This window comes from Polypterus senegalus, chromosome 10 (genome assembly GCF_016835505.1).
Source record: "Polypterus senegalus isolate Bchr_013 chromosome 10, ASM1683550v1, whole genome shotgun sequence".
NCBI classification, from domain to species: Eukaryota; Metazoa; Chordata; class Cladistia; order Polypteriformes; family Polypteridae; genus Polypterus; species Polypterus senegalus.
The window spans coordinates 140,672,565-140,686,627 of NC_053163.1; the positions used below are offsets into that span (position 1 = coordinate 140,672,565).

General features: G+C 39.9%; 1 protein-coding gene across 1 annotated transcript in view; it reads left to right on the forward strand.

Moving 5' to 3' along the window:
• The first annotated feature begins 4,236 nt into the window (after positions 1-4,236).
• Positions 4,237-14,063, forward strand: part of s1pr3a (sphingosine-1-phosphate receptor 3a) — a 32,410-nt gene continuing 22,583 nt past the window's right edge. Inside the window, exon 1 of the mRNA XM_039766881.1 lies at positions 4,237-4,399. The gene's annotated coding sequence lies outside the window, so the exon portion shown is untranslated. The remainder of the gene's footprint in view (positions 4,400-14,063) is intronic.

Here is a 14,063-nt window from a genome sequence, read left to right on the forward strand (position 1 = left end):
CTTGTGATTGTCTTGATAAAAACCAAAATCCAGGCCTTTAATGACCTCTTAGGCACAGCTATCAGCAGAATGTCTGTCTGCGGCAAGAGCATCGACCTTGTCAAGAGGTTTACTTACCTTGGCAGTGACATTCATGTCTCTGGTGACTCTACCTATTAAGTCAGTAGACAGATTGGGAGAGCATGGGAGGTAATGAGGTCGCTAGACAGGGGTGTGTGGCGCTCCTGATATCTTTGGACAAAGGATGAAGGACCAAGTCTTTGAAGTCCTGGTGCTTCCTGTCTTGCTATGTGATTGCGAGACATGGATGAAGATGAAGACTGGACTCATTTGGTACTGTGTCTCTTCTGAGAATCTTTGGGTACGGTTGGCTTGACTTTGTGTTGCTCATGGAGTCCCGAATGAGGCACATTACCTGCATTGTGAGGGAGTGTCAGTTACGGCACTACGGCCATGAGGCGCGATTCCCCGAGAGTGGTCCACCTCACTTGGTTCCTCATTGTTTAGAACCCGAGTGGTTAGACCAGGCCAAGGGGACACCCATGTAAAACCTGGCTGCGGCAAACAGATGGTTATTATTGGAGGGTGGGACTGGACCATGTGTCTGACTGGGGGGTTACCAACTAGGATCCCGAGCTGTTTCATTGTGTGGTGGGTGCACCAATGTGTTGTACCAGCACATGCTCCTCTACCTGACCTGACCTGATATTCAATTTAAGGCTTAAGTGTCTCGGTTACATTTACATTTCAAATTTTCATTGTTTTTACAAATACATTATCTTTATCTAAAGATAAGGATGCTTGTTAAATGAATATGAAATCATTATATGTGCACATAAGTTAAAAAAGAAACAAAAAAAAACAGGGTGCACTTACTTTTTCACATGAATGTGTTTTAGATGTCAGATTTAGGTGATGCCATAATAAGCCCACACATTGGTAAGACTAGAAATGTGTCTATTGAGTTGGCCTTAACATGGGAGTGGAGGGGGGTGGTCTCAAACATTTATGGAGTAGACCACACGCCTTTGGTGCATCGACCACCACACTGCCTGCTAAAAGCTATAGTAAGGATGGATTGATAATTCTCATTCCTTTCCTTCTATTCTTGTTCTTAAAGGGTGATTCACCTCTTGTCCTTATAATTGCCGGTTAAACATGACAGATGGCACAAGTCTGGTCAGTAAGCACGGGCTGCATCTCTCGCCAGTTCTGAACTGCTGCATTAAATATTAAAATGAAACCATTAACCACCGGCTAGCCTTATGGTTACCATTTAAATGGAACAAATTACTGAGTCATGAGTCTGAAGCTGAGATACTGCCAGCATTTACAAGATGTCTGGATGCCATAACAGGACTTCTTAGCTGTTAGTGAGCTGAATAAGCTGTACAGATGGAATGTTCTCCTGTAATTTGTGAAATTCTTATGTTATAAACATTACAGGTGGCACACAATTACAAATGTGTATAGTCTATTATTAACACAATCCAGTTCAGGCAGCAGTGGGAACCAGGCAGAAACCAGTCTGGGATGGGAGACCAGTCCATCACAAGGCCTTCAAGCACATGCCAACCCTTGAACATTGTTGAAATGTGGGAGGAAAACAGAAATATCTGGAGGACACAGGAAGAACATTCAAAATGCACTCAGGTAGTGATCAGGTTGGAATTTGAACCCAGGTTATTTCTTTTGTGGTTTACAACTGAAAAATAGGCAGGTGAAGTGGCTGGCTCATGGTGCCACACAGTGTCAGAAGCACGATTTGAGCCCACAACATCAGAGTATAAAGTCCATAGCCTTGGCTATGACACCACACTGTTGGCTTGCAGGCCCTAGGCCTGAATGTCTGACAACATACACTTTGAAATGAATGTTATCTCGAGTGCGTTTGGTGTGTACCTTTAGGGAACTGTAGGTGGGTGTTTCTAAAAGGCACTATACAATGCTAATTCGCTGCCGCATTTTGTAATTGGGAGTTAATTAAATAAACTGATAAAGTCTGAGCTGTTAGCCACAGAAAGGCACTATACAATAGCAACTATGCTGCTAGTTCAATCCCCAAATTTAACTCTGCTAAAAAAAATATTACTAATGAGCCAAGTTATTTCATCTGCTCACATTCTTTCTCTGTCTGTACATTTTCCAAATCCTCTTATTCCAAGTTTAAGGTCCCGCGGGTGTGCTATCAAGGAACCGTCCTTAGACAGTGCGGCCTTCATTGCACACAATCACACCAAGGAAATTAACCTTGGGTGGTGGAAATACATGGAGACGCACCTACTCTTTTAGGAATCCTGGTTCTTTAATGGCACTTTATGGTTCTTTACTGGGTTGTGTGGTTCTTCGTACAACTATTGCTTGACAAAGTGCCATCTCATTCTGGGATGGGTTCTTTGCATATGGACTTGATTCTTTCTGCTTTGAAAAACTTCCTAATAGGCAGAAAAACACTGAAATCTTTAAAGTATGGTAGGCTACCTAACAGATTAAAAAAAACCTGGACTTGGCCTGTATTACTGTACATATGCAGCACGTCTTGTGGAAATCCTAACCCACTGGAAATTCACAAATCTGTTATCTTCTACTCCCGGATATTCACTATATGGAGCCTGTTATGGATGTAAATAAATTAAGATTCATTCTAGAGCCTTCATTCCAGTGGGTCTTTTGGGAACCAAAACCCTATATGGCATTGCTCTGAAGAGCTGCTCTGACATCTTGATTTTTAAGAGTGTACGTGAACACCATAAAGACTCAACCCAGGCCAGGATTCAAACAAAATCTCGTAGTTCATTGAAAATAAATGTTTACAGAGCGATGTTTACTTTATGCGTCTCATTTAAGATTACTCAATGTAAAATAATTTAAAATAATCATGTCTGCTGCTGTTTTGTAGCTTTTTCTAGTGACACTGACAAATATCTCTCCGATGTCACATTAACACAATTAGTTCATGTTGAAGCAAAGACATTACGTTTTTTTCTTTTAGTGGAAACATAATCTGCCTCAGAGACTATTGTTTATTATTACTTCATGTTACTCTTACTCAAAATCAACACTTTTTTATTCCTCAAAACATAATATTCAAATTTTCCCAAAACATGGTTGAATTAAGTTGATTTAACTTAAGACAAACGCGTTATATGCAAATAACTACCCTATTTTTGCATAAAGCTCCACCCACCTTATTGCGTCCCCTCACCTTTGAACAGTTGTAATGAAAGGTCAAGTCTTTTTGTAAATTGATTTTGGTCTGAATTTCCATCGTTTGGTGTGGTATGGAAGCTGATTCATGGTACATTTTTGATACACTGGCAAACTTGTCACGCATCATTCAACGCAAAACGCATTTTTTTATTTTCTTCCAATACAGCATAGCAATTAGTGTTATGATTTTGTGGAAAGTACAATTAACCGAAATAAATTAATAAGTGTTTCGTATTCTATTGTAAGTGGGTATTTTAGTGTTTATTGCACCCAGTTATTTAATTTATTGTATTTTAGTTTAACTGATTTAATCTAGGTTTGAATTAAATATATTCATCGTGTTAAAATAAAAGACCTTAAATATTTTAAGCAAGCACAGCGTTTTTATTTTAGGTAGAATTTGCTTAATTTATTTAGATGGAAATACGTGACATGAAAACAATTATATTTTTTAGTGTGTTTCAATGACTTAACGCAAACACTGCTCAAAATAATTGAGCTGATAATACTAAAACACAGCTGGCAAATAAAACGTATTTATACATTTGTGGGTTTACTTGAAAAAGTCGTGTGACCACTTACCTTTATTGATTAATTCAAATTTAAATCATTTCAAAAAAGATTTTTTTCAGTGCCAGGCATCCACACTGCGCCACCACTCCTCCTAAGTGGACTCCTAGCGGCACTGATCAAAGGCGCGCAGGTGACACGTGCCGTGGTTAACCTGCACACACTTCGACTTCCTGCGCATCTGCTGCTGCTGCTGCTGCTGCTGCGCGCTTCCTTTCAGTGTTAATTCATAAAAGAGCAGACGAAGAAGCTTTTATCTTTTTCTCTCTGAGTTTGCGTGTCTGCGCTCGTCACCAGATCCTAGAAATCACGAAGCCTGGGTAATATTTGGAACAATTTACGTTGTTTTCCTTTCTCTTAAGCGTCCCGCCCTATTTCGCGAAAGCCTGTTTTCGATTGGCCAGGATGCCCTGGGAGTCGCATATTGGCCATTCCTCCGCCCAGTGTACCCGTAAGATAAGAATTAAAAAAAAGAAGACAGGAAAAAGAAAAGCAACTTTGGACAAGTCTGATAGAAGAGTTGGTATTGGGGACGCAGGGCTTGCCGCTGACGGGACACTCTGGAATTCATTTATCCTGCTGGGTATATTTGGCACCTCCACCGCTACAACCACTTGAGGTACGCTATTTTAATTCACAAGAAGTAAAAAACAAAGTTATTTATAACTCTTAAACAGCGGCGTGGGTGGAGTATTTTAAAATTTAAAAAAAACGCACAACACTTCAAAACCTGCTTTTACGATGAAAGGTGATAGAAATTCATTCTGTTTGCTTTTAAATAACTGCTTCTTTGTGTCCAAGAAGATCGTCTGATTCTGTGTATGGCTTTGTTTACGCATTGGAATTAGCAATACATATAATTTTTATTTTTTTGTTGTACATGAGAATAAATATCCACTGGTATTATGGCTGCAAGCCTTACAGTTTTTTTGGGGTTTTTTTTTGGTGGTGTGGTGGCGTTTTTTTTTTTTATCTATTTATTTTTTTATTTAGCGGCTTTCTTCCGGAGGTCTGTATCAGGACGATTCCAGACGCATGTACGGTGCAGATGGATTGCCTTTTGTGGAAATGTCGCCTCTTCTCCCCCCCGTTTCCCCGGGTTTCCTCCTGAAGTTCAAATACTTGGAGTTTGTTTGATTGGTGACCAAATGCGTATGTGTCTTGTAAATAAACTGGTATCCACTTCGAGTGAGTGGGGGTCCTTGTTTTAGTCTCCATTTCTGCAGGAAGAGTTCCATTTAGAGCTTGGAAGATGAGAGGGTGAATAATAAATAAGGAATAAGAAATTTGGCCTTAACCGTGACGTTAATCAAAAAGACCGGCTTGGTATTCGAGGTGACTTTCTTTCATTCTTCCTTTCTTTCATCCATTCTGGCTAAATGTCGCCTGTTGATTTATTGTTACTGTTAATTGACTGATGCCTTTATCCAGCTTACAGCATTTGAGATGCACGTTTCTTTTGTTTTTCCAGTCGGGGCACAATTCTTAAAAATAAAGGCGCCAGATTGTTTCTTCAGTGCGATGCCATAGGGACAACCGTTTTTGGTTCTCAAAAGACGCATCCTCATGAAGGTTCCAGAAAGAATCTTTATTAATCTGAATCCGTAAAATGCTCCGTATAGCGTAAATAACCACGATTAGATACGAACAGATCTATGAAATATCAATAAATCAGGATGTGAAAGGGACGCTTGCTGCATGCAGTAACACCGACTAAGTGCAGGTTTTCTTAATCTGCTACTGTTCTGCCAGGTAGCCTACCGGGCATTAAACATTTAACATATTAGAAAGTTTTTCAAAGCACAAAGAATCAGCTTCAAATGCAGAGAACCCTGTCCAGAATGAAATGGTGCTTTAGTGAACAAGACGCGACCCAATAAAGAACCACAAAATGTCATTAATGAGTGACAGGCAGGTGAAGTTTCACGCTCATGGTCACACGGTGTCAGTGGTCCGATTCAGGGTTTGACGTCCACGTGCTTAACCACCACACCGGTTCTCTGTTTTGCTGGAAGCGGCTACTTTAGGATATATTTAAAAATGTGAAAGATTGAGGTTTGAATGCTTTTAATGATTTTAGGGAGAGCGATCCAGGTGGGCATTGATTGAAATAAGGGACCCTCTGCATATGGGGTCGAGGAAATGTGCTTATAAATGAAAGTATGATAGAATTAATAAATTCCATCTCCCTCCCTTATAAAATGACAGTTTTAAAGCGGAATCAAACAGGGTATACCTACTTCATCAAATCTTAATAACCCGTAATTCCGGAAACGATTGAAAATCAATCTGTTCAGAATGTAGCTGTGCCTGGCGTAGATAAAATCATGCAAATCCATTCAGCTGACCTTTCGAATTTACTCCTGGCAGTGAAAAGCTCGATTGTCTTAAAGCCCTGCTTGAGCTCAGCTACATTTATAATCAGTATTGTATGGTCCTGGCACCGCTTGGTTTGCATTCTTTAGCAGTTATTATGGATGCTTATTAATTCTTCAGTCTGTATTGTATTTTAGTAAGCTGTACCATAAACAACTAAAAATAAAGAGGCAACCTATACTTACATTTTAATGTTTTCAAACACTACACGCCATATATTTTGCGGGATTTAGAAGCCTGAATATGAACAACAGATTTGTTTGCCAGTACATGGTTCAAAATGCTACTAACCAAGCTGGACTGCTGTTGCCATTTAAAACAAACGCGAGATTCCAGTAGTGCACGGCCTCTTACGAGCTTCATTGCGCTCAAGGATTTTCTAAGTCCGTAAAACGAAACTGAGTAAAAAGAAGATTCTGCACTTTTTTTTTTTTTTGTTCTCAGAGTCATGCAATAGGGGGGACCACTTTTGGCTCAAAAATAACCTTCCACGTGAAGAATCATTCTTTATATCCGCAACAAGCTACACATCTGATGACAACAGATTTGTGATTTGTCCCTGATTTTTAAACGGACTTTTGCCGTATACACTAATACAGGGCACGTTTAGGTTTTCTTCGTATGTTGTATTCCGCCAGTCTACTATACATGAAGGATTTCTGTTTTGTCCACGTATTAAGAACCCTTTCAAAGCACGAAAAAACAACTTCATATGGAACCTTTCCCGGAATAAAACAGTTCTTTGCCGAACAATCGTTCAGCGAGGAACCACAGTACCCAGTTAAGTGGCACTTTAGAACCAGTATATTAAGAGTGCGCCTGATCGGGAGAGACAGAGGGAAAGAGAAAGGTTAAGAGCATGCGCGGATAGCGCGTTGCCTCACCATACACACACGACGAAGCACCTGATTGGGACCCAAATGCAGCGGGTGACACCTCAGCACCACACTGGAACATATTTCAGGGAATCTCGCCGCATTCTTGTTTTGCTGTTATGTACGGCTGTGTGAATTTCCCCTTGGGGATTAATAAAGTATCTATCTATCGATATTAAAATCATGTATACTGTACAGGGTATGTCCATTTCAGAACCCGCTTAGCTTTTCATGTTTTAGGAGACTGTCCCGACAGGACAGGGCACCAGATCGGAATAAAACCTGTAACAGGGTACCATCGATCGCATGTGCCTTCCTGTAGTGCGATACACCTGCACCATGTCCATGTTTAATGCTTAACGGAGATAAACGGGTGAAGAGGCGCTATATATGAAGAAGGACCTGCGTCTCCACGTTTTGAATGGCGTACGTGAGGTACATGTATTTTATATACGTGCCAGTTTTGGATTCAACGAGTTAGCAAATGCATTGATCTGGTTTAATTATCCTGACTTTTATATCATTGCGGTTTAAAATGCTAGGCAGCAGAGCTCAGACAAACCAGCTACGTTTACGTACAATGTACAAGACACACAAGATGTTTCCGCCGCCTCATTCCTTTGCTAACAGTTAACAAAAATCAGAAAAAGTTTTTTTTTCTGCAAGCGAAACGTGCTGCTACAAATACAGTAATTTCCTTCTTTTCATATTAAAACCAAAATGAAAATTCTAGTTTTAATGCATGGCATAATATCCCGTTAATTTTTGCTGTGCTCTTTGTCGAACGGGCTAATAGCGACTTCAGGTGAGTGCAGTGGCGCTGTAGAGAGGGGGAAAGGTAGGACGATTACGAGAGCCTCTGACTGACAGAGGCCCTCAGAATATTAGAACATAATTGTACATAATTGTACACGTTTTCAATGAGATTTTATAAACTAAATATTGTGGCGTTTCCTTGTTTTTTGAACAGCGTCGCCATGGAGGCAGACTCTATTGCATTCCGTGCTCCCGGCATTTTCAGCCAAAATGGTTTAGCCCGGTCCGCTCAAACTTGTACTCTGGAGCGGTCATCTGCACCATAGACATAGAATAACTAGACGCCTCATGACCAGCCCAATCGTACGTCAACGTCGCCGCCATATTGCGAGTGGCACTGCTGTGGCGTGAAGTAATGGATAAGATTCCTTACACATGTTCTTCTTGGGATTTTACAAACCGCTGTACGCTCCAAACCAGATCCCGGGGGATTACATTTCATAGGTAAGGCTGAACAATTGTTTTGGTTATATTTGGCTATTTGAAAATCCCGTTTTATAATCTTTACTTTAGCTACGCCAGGCGAAGCTAGCAAAGCTATGCATTAATGTGCTCAAGTGAGCCTCCAAACAACGTTTTGGCTAAACGTATTTAGTCACTAACTATGTAGATTGTTGTTAGCTGTTAACATTTCTCAAACTTGATGTTTTTTTTCTCAAGGAGCATATTGAGGAAACAGTTTGAAATTGACAACCATCATTTTATGCTCATGTGTTTAGTTGTGTCTGTCTTACTCAAACTAAGGCTGCACCATATTGCCAGACTGAAAACTCTCAAATTACAGAGTGGCAACACACGGAAAAAGCCATGTAAGACAGTTCTGTTTCAAGGATTTTAGATCTTATTCTGTATATATTTAAGTAACCATATTGTGTGTGTGTGTGAGAGAGAGAGAGAGAGAGAGAGACATCAATCAATCAACATTTATTTATATAGCACAGGAATGAGTGAAATGTTTTCAGAAATTAAGCCAATTATTATACAATAACATTTTTTTATTTTGTCATTGAGTGTATCATTTCACTGTTAAAAGAAAGACCAGACTACCAGTTGCAGTCTTACTATTTTGACTTTCAGACATTGGTCAAGTTTTCATCTCAATAATAATAATAATACATTTTATTTAATAGGCACATTTCTTAGCACTCAAGGTCACCTTACAATTATAATAAAATTAAACAACATTAATAAAATTAAAACAAACAAATTATAAATCAAAATGCAATAATTGGCAAATAAACAAAGATAACTGGCAGTAACAATGCAAAATTCACAATTGGTATGCCAGTTTGAAAAGATAAGTTTTGAAGGCAGTTTTAAAATGTGTTATTGAATCAAGCTGACGGATATGAGAGGGAAGAGAATTCCCAAGTCGAGGAGCACCATGAGAGACGCTCGAGCTCCCACAGCACTGAGTCTGATGTGTGGTACAGAAAGTCGAGCTGCAGGGGAGGATCTGAGTGAGCGAGAGGAGTGCAAGTCTGGAGGAGATCAGTGAGGTTGTGGAGAGCTTTAAATGTTAAGAGCGGTATTTAGTATTGTATTCAGTAGTTAACAGGGAGCCAGTGAAGTTGAGAGAGAATAGGTGGGATATGTTCAGTGGATTTAGAACAACAGGTTCTGGCAGCAGAAGTTGTAAGCGATGGGTAAGTTTTTGTGGGATGCCAGATAGAATAGCATTACAGTAATCTTTACGTGAGGTGACTCGGGCATTAACCAATAAACGAAGTCTAGAAATGTTTCAGAGATGGAAGAAGGCAGTCTGAGAAATGTTACTTATATGGGAAGAATTATTTAATAATAATAATAATAATAATTTATTATTATTTAATAATTGCCATTATTAGTGTATAAATGGATATAAATAATTGCATTTAAATGATTCGCCAAAATCTGATGTATGTAAACGATACTGTTTTAAACATTATTGTTTTTTCATCAGAAAACCCGGTTTCCACACCTACCTGTATTAGTTTAAATGGCACTTCTGCCACTCGCAATAAGGCGGATGCTCTGACGTATCGTTTCGACTGGGCAACACAGTGAATGCGGCGTCTATCTATATATATCTATGATTTGCACCATAGACATATATAGGTAGATGCCAAATTCATGAAATGATGGTTGTCAATTTCAAACTGTGTTTCCTTCAATGTGCTCCTTGAGAAAAAACACATCATCTGAACTAATCTCATCCCAAACAAACCGATTGATCAAAGATACACTGACAGCCTGCCCTCATGTCGACTGCCGGATAACACGCTCAGCTACTTTGACCACCTTGACTGGACCCTCAGAAGGAATCATCAAATCTCCTTTGTTTTTTAATGTGAGCAAGTGGTAGCTTTGATCATATGATGTCGCTACAGCATCCGTTATCAAACTAGCATGGCACACATCACAGGACAGCTTTCTCAAAATCCCGTCTAAGTTATCTCCCACTGCTTTCTGAGGTGGATTTCTTTGGCAAATCTTTAGAGTTTGAGAAATGTTAACAGCTAACAATAATCTACATAGTTAGTGACTAAATATGTTTAGCCAAAATTTGTTTGGAGGTTCACTTGAGCACATGAATGCATAGCTTTGCTAGCTTAGCCTGGTGTAGCTAAAGTTAAGATTATAAAACGGAGATTTTCTAACAGCCAAATATAACAAAAACAATTGTTCAGCCTTACCTATAAAATGTTATCCCCCGGGATCTGGTTTGGAGTGTACAGCGGTTTGTACAATCCCAAGCAGTACATACATGAAGCATCTTTATCTACTACTTCACTCCACAGCAGTGCCACTCGCAATATGGTAGTGATATTGACATACGATGCTGCTGGTCATGTGGCATCTAGTAATTCTATGTCTGTGATCTGCACAAATGGATCGCCAACATCTGATGCATTTTCGTTTTTGCTTAAAACTGAAATGTTGAAGGCAAGATCCGGTTTCAAGAAAAGCAAAAAAAATGCCGGTAGCTTGAAAGACAGAGAAGAGAGGGCGACCACCTTTTCTCAAAGAAAGGTCGATTTACTAACATTAGGCAATTCTCCAGATGTGGCCCAAACAAATCCGCTTACAGCAGGGGTTCCCTATTTCAATCTTGGGGTACCACTGTGATTACTGGTTTTAACTCCACAGTTAGTTAGACAAATAAATGGTTTAGTTTTACTCCTAAAGGATGTGATTGTTTAATTAGTCTCTTATTTTACGTTCAGAAATATGTGCTAATATCTTTACTTGTAAGCAAAATTCAGAAATTGCAGGGTTTCTCATGTCTTTAAAGGTTTGTTTACTGCATTCATTTTGCCTTTTCCTGTTTACTCTCTTAATTGTATTTAAATACTGACGATTAGTGATGGAAAGTAAAGACACGGATGCAAATGACCCCTGAGTGTTAAAATGGAACCGCTACTTCAGTGTTGCATTCATATGTGTGCTTATCCTCTTTAATAAAACCCCTGTGTGCGTCCAGGTGTGCGTGTGTGTGTGTGTCTTCTGGTAAAGTGCGCATGTGCAGGGCCACACACATGTTCAGTCTCTTCCTGTGCATTCCCTGTGTGTGCAGAGGGAGAGAGAGACACACACAGGTGCGTGCACGCGAGAGACAGACAGACAGACAGACATGCAGGCCCGCCCGAGAGACAGACACTCACGTACGCACGCAGGCAGGAACACGTGAGAGACAGTCAGGCACGCACGCACGAGAGACAGACACGCACGCACACACGCACGCAGGCAGGCCCGTGCGAGAGACACACTCACACACACACACAGGCAGGCCCGCATGGGGGACAGGCACGTGCACACACAGGCCCTCGACAGAGACAGACACGCACGCACGCACACACACGCGCACACCCGCGACAGAGACAGACACGCATGTCCGCACGCGCACACATACACACACACACAGGCCCGAGACAGAAACACACACACAGGTGCACGCATGCATTGTTGCAATGTTACTTTTCTTGGTTGTTTATTAGATTTTGGATTTTTCAAATGTTCATTTTTTCCCCTGTGCTTAAAACTCCTTAAAAAAAGAGTTTTTAGCGAGTGGGTCGTAAGGCTATAGCGCAAATTCTTGCAGTGTTAGTTTTCTCTGTTGTTCAAGGTTTTCTTAGTGTTATTCAATCTTTTTACATTTAGTTTACTATTACGCTGTTCCACCGAGGTTCCACTGTATTACTGTCTTACAAAATTACAGGCATTTTACGGAAATACAAACCAGTATTGCTGAGAGAGAAAATTAAAGGCACACAATACAGTGACGCATATTACAGCTACATACAAGGTCCCTTGCCATTTAATATACAGTAGACTGTTCCTACTAATGTTTATGCACTACTGTTCTAGCGCCCGTTATTGTAACAGGCTTAATGTCTAGTTAGTAATAAAATGCTTAACTAAGTGGGCCTCAAGTTCACCACTGCAGACCATGTTAACTGCAGGTGTTCATTCCATCCACCCAGGGTTGTTTTAACCTATGGGCACTGGCCAGGGCACCCACTGTGTTTCTGATACCAATGAATATTTCTGTTTTGCTATTAAAACGGGGACCCCAGTGCCCAGGTGCTTATGATGCTGTGAAGATGGCCCTGCCTTCTGCTTTTAACTGGACTCCTGACTTTATTAAACAAGCTGTAATTCCCCAGTCTTTTACTTAGTATGTGTCAATTCAGAAATTACAAACTGGGTTTGCTAAATGAATAGGAGAATGTAGGAAACAGTTGTGTGCGTATACAGTAAATGTGTGTGTGTGTGTGTGTGTGACATTATTGTTCTTTTTCCTGCTTTTTAGGATTTTGCTCTCCATGTTCTGCTTTTTTTTTTATCATTTTCTTATTAATTTGCTTACAAGTGAATTTTATACTGGAGTAGCTGCTTCTCATTATGAAATGAAGAGTTGAGAGAGAAAGCTGGCCAATTTAAAGACCAGATAATTGGGACATGAATGACCAGGCTGTGGTGGGTAATTTAGTCAAGATATCAGGGCCCATCCTACAATTTTTCAAAAGATATCCTAGGATCTTTTATGACCACAGAGACTCAGGCCCTTGGTTTTACATCTCATCTAAGAGAGAGTACTAATTTTAGAGCAAAGTGTCCTTGTCACTGCACTTGGGCTTTGGGATCGACACACGGACCACAGGGTAAGCGACATATGATGGCCTCACCAACACATCTTCCAGCAGCAACCCAAACTTCTCACACCCAAGGACTGGCAGGGCCCAAACACACTTAGCTTCAGGTGGATTACCTGTTCTAAAGGCAAAGTTCAGATGAAAAAAAATGTATTGTGAAATGTAACAATAAATTAGTTAAAAAAAAAAAAAAAAAATATATATATATATATATATATATATATATATATACACATACACACACAGTATATATGGCATAAATAAACATGCCATGAAATGTTTTTGCCCTTTTATGTTTTTAATTCAATAGCAGTACTTCTTTACTTTGCTGACTTCACATACAACATGAAATACGGCTTTAATGAAAACTGACATTTTTCACTTATCAAAGTTGAGAGGGCGGGCTCTAGCAAGGGCTGTGTTTTGATTGGTTACTTGTCAGCAGGGTGTGGTTACTTGTCAGTAGGGTGCATATAAATGTTGGGGCATGAAGTGCTACACTTCTAGGCAGAAACCACACGTCCAATGCAGACCCCTGTTGATGATGAATTCAGCACATCTTGAATTAAAGTAGCTGTGCAGTAATTCTGTGCAACTATTTCTTGCATACTCATTTCTGCCAAGATCAGAACTATGAGTATGTGCTTTGCTCACCTTGTGTGGCTCACGGACATGTGCAAAGTTATGACGATTCACCAGTCAACACACAGTAGTCACTAGAGCCCACCTAGTCAACCTTGGTGGGTGAAAATGACTGTTTGCATTTTAAGGTTTATTTCATCATAAGAGCAGTGCACTCTCACTAACATAAATAAATGATGAAATAATTAAATATATAAATAAGCAACAAACATGTATTATGCATTTAACTGTTTATGCTTGCATACCGTTCTGTTTTTATTTATTGCCATATTTCACAATGCATTTATTTGCGTATTTTAATTTTACCCAGAATATTCATTCATACGTAGAGTTCCAGACTTGCGTTTATTTGCTTCCGCTTTCCTGGCCCCATAAAGTCTTCTGGATCATGCCATCTAAATCCAACATCAGCCCATTTTTACAAGCTGTTGCAAAGTAC